Below are 2,773 nucleotides of genomic sequence, written 5' to 3'. Positions count from 1 at the left end.
GAGTAACTTGAAGTAACTGAGTTACTTTTGATAGAAGTAACTAGTAATGTAACTAAGTTACTAATTTAAAGTAACTTACCCAACACTGGTAAACACAAAACAAGAGTGAAGGATCCGCAAACAGACAAACAGGGGTGTTGACTGCAACTCTAATGCCAATCAAAAACTATTCACTAAAATAGCCAAAAACAGAAACCAGATTCAGCAATGCTACAATGCAATCAAATCAGTCAAAGCATAGAACAATGAAAAAAATTAAAACAGGAATCCAAAATTTCAAACATTAGAACAGAAAAACTAAACAGAAAACTAAAACTTGAATATATTAATTAAGATATTAAAACAGGATAGAAGGAGCACTTTGAACCTTCACAGGTGATATTAAGATATACTGATAAATTGAATTTTACTGAAATATCAGAGAACAAAGGCTACTTAAGAAGATAGAGCACAGAGAATTATAGAAGATTAACAGAGGGTTATCTAATGGAATTTTTGAACTCAGCTGTTGAGAAAAACACCACCTTTGTGGAATCTGCATATTTTATAATAAGTGGTTTCATTGGCATACCTAATATTAGATATTATTTTGTCTTTCTGTGTTTTATTTACATCCTTGCAGTGGTGGGAAACACATTAGTGATGATTGTAATAACATTGGATCACATGTTGAGAAGTCCTAAATATATCGCAGTTTTTAATCTTGCATTTACAGACCTGTTAAGTAGCTCTGCTTTGGTGCCAAAGGTTGTTGACATTTCTCTGTTTAACCGTTATTATATCTCTTGCTTTTGGCTATAATTCTTATACTGGTTGCAGTTGGCCTTCTCACAATACTTTCTTTTTGTAAGTCTGTTGTTATTCAGAGCTACTATTGTGATCATGGTCCTATGTATCGTCTTGGCTGCAATGATGTTACCCCCAATCGTGCAATTGCTGGTTTGGCACTAGTTATAATTCTTGGGTTTCCACTGGCATTTATCGTGGGAAGTTACTGCTGTATCGGTTATTCTTTGTCAAAAATTTCTACATTTAGGGAAAGAGTGAAAGCTTTTAAAGCCTGCACAGGTCACCTTTCATTAGTGGCAATTTATTTTCTTCCTATTATATTTGTGTATGTTTTTTGGCCTGTAATACATCCAAATGCAAGGATCATAAACCTTTCTATGACCAGTGTCATGCCTCCCATGTTAAACCCAATAATCTATGTTCTTCAGACACAGGAGATCAAAGAATCATTGAGAAGACTGTTGATAGCTAGAGCGCATGCTAAATTGGAAGTGTTTAGACTTAATCCTTTGTAGTTCCCGATTTCTATTCTTTCATTCTATTTTCTTTTTCTTTTTAAGTTGAATATGTAGGCGAAGTATTTCATACACAGTATTGCAGTCTTTTATGCATCAAGATTTCATTTGGAACAATAAACAATATAACTACTTTATCCACCGAAAAGCAAAATGATCTAAAACATTAGTGTGAGAATAAAAATTGACAAAAGACAACAACAGCCAAAAACTGTAATAATGGACGTTTATTCTTGCAAGGGAACAAAAGCACCAAATATAAGGTTTCATATTAGATTTTGTCAATTCCACCCTGCTTTGCCTTAAAACCCTCACAAAATAAAAATTTCTTTTAACAGGCCTCTCACAGGTACAGTTATGAGTGTGTGTACTGTAGTGAGTAGATATTGAGTAGATAATTGAGTAGTATAATGAGATCACGACTAGACATTTTTTTGCAACTTGGGTGTACTTCCAGGCACCGAATGTACTGAGTTTATCCTTGACTATAATGTAGCTCACGCTAGTTAGAACATTGTATAACATTTGTTTTTACCCATCAGTTAAGCACAAAAATCTAAAATGTAACAAAATAAATAAATAAATAAAATAAAAAATTTGGGACTGTATAAAACTGATGATATAAAATGGGAAACTTCCCCTGAGTTTAAATACAAATGAAGATCCAAAAAGTTTAATGTTCTTTGGCTATATTTCTGTGGGTGTTCTATATCATATAAATGCTTCAAATTCAGTTTTCAAAGTCATAGCATTCAATTCCCTATATTTATTTATTTATTTTTTAAATAAAACATTCAAACACTCACACACACCCTCATACATCTTCTGACATTCAAGAAGTATGAAGTTTAATGTTGGTATCGGCACGACACAATTCTTGCTGGCTGCCTCTCAAAATGTTTGTGAAATGATTTGTTTTCTTTCTGACTTTATGGATATTGGGTATTTGTTATGGAAACAAACATGATTAAGCAAGTAAGTCTGTATGAGAGGATTTAAGAATTATTTTCATCATACTAAAATAATTATAAAAAACCTACTTGAGGATATGTCATCTTATTTACTCCTTAAAATTGTACATTATCAAACTGGCTTACGTGTGAATACGTGTGCATATATATATATACTTGCAATTTTAAGAAAAAGGATGCTATGGCTTAATCGCATATTGTAAACATCAAATTAACACTGAAAAATATATACCGGTTTTGGAGCAAAATATGTAGCCATAAAGAAAGAATCTTTTTCAAGAGAAGCCTTGAGCATTTAGCAAGATGATGCCAAATCACATTCTACCAGTATTGTAACAGCATCGCTACAGAGAACAAGTCCAGTTATTAAAAACTCCTTAACTAATTAAAACATTTGGTACAGAATAAAATGTAAGATATGACAAAAGAAGCCCTGAACTCAAATCCATTTTTGAAATTTTTGAAAAAAAAAATTGAATTTGAAAAAAAGGCATTTGT

General features: G+C 32.1%; 1 pseudogene; it reads left to right on the top strand.

Annotated features, from left to right (window-relative positions):
* The first annotated feature begins 486 nt into the window (after positions 1 to 486).
* Positions 487 to 2,773, top strand: part of LOC106632705 — a 4,927-nt pseudogene continuing 2,640 nt past the window's right edge.

This window comes from Haplochromis burtoni, unplaced genomic scaffold, assembly GCF_018398535.1.
Source record: "Haplochromis burtoni strain Fernald_Lab_line unplaced genomic scaffold, NCSU_Asbu1 Contig_1495, whole genome shotgun sequence".
NCBI classification, from domain to species: domain Eukaryota; kingdom Metazoa; phylum Chordata; class Actinopteri; order Cichliformes; family Cichlidae; genus Haplochromis; species Haplochromis burtoni.
This window is presented reverse-complemented; position numbering and strand designations above follow the sequence as displayed.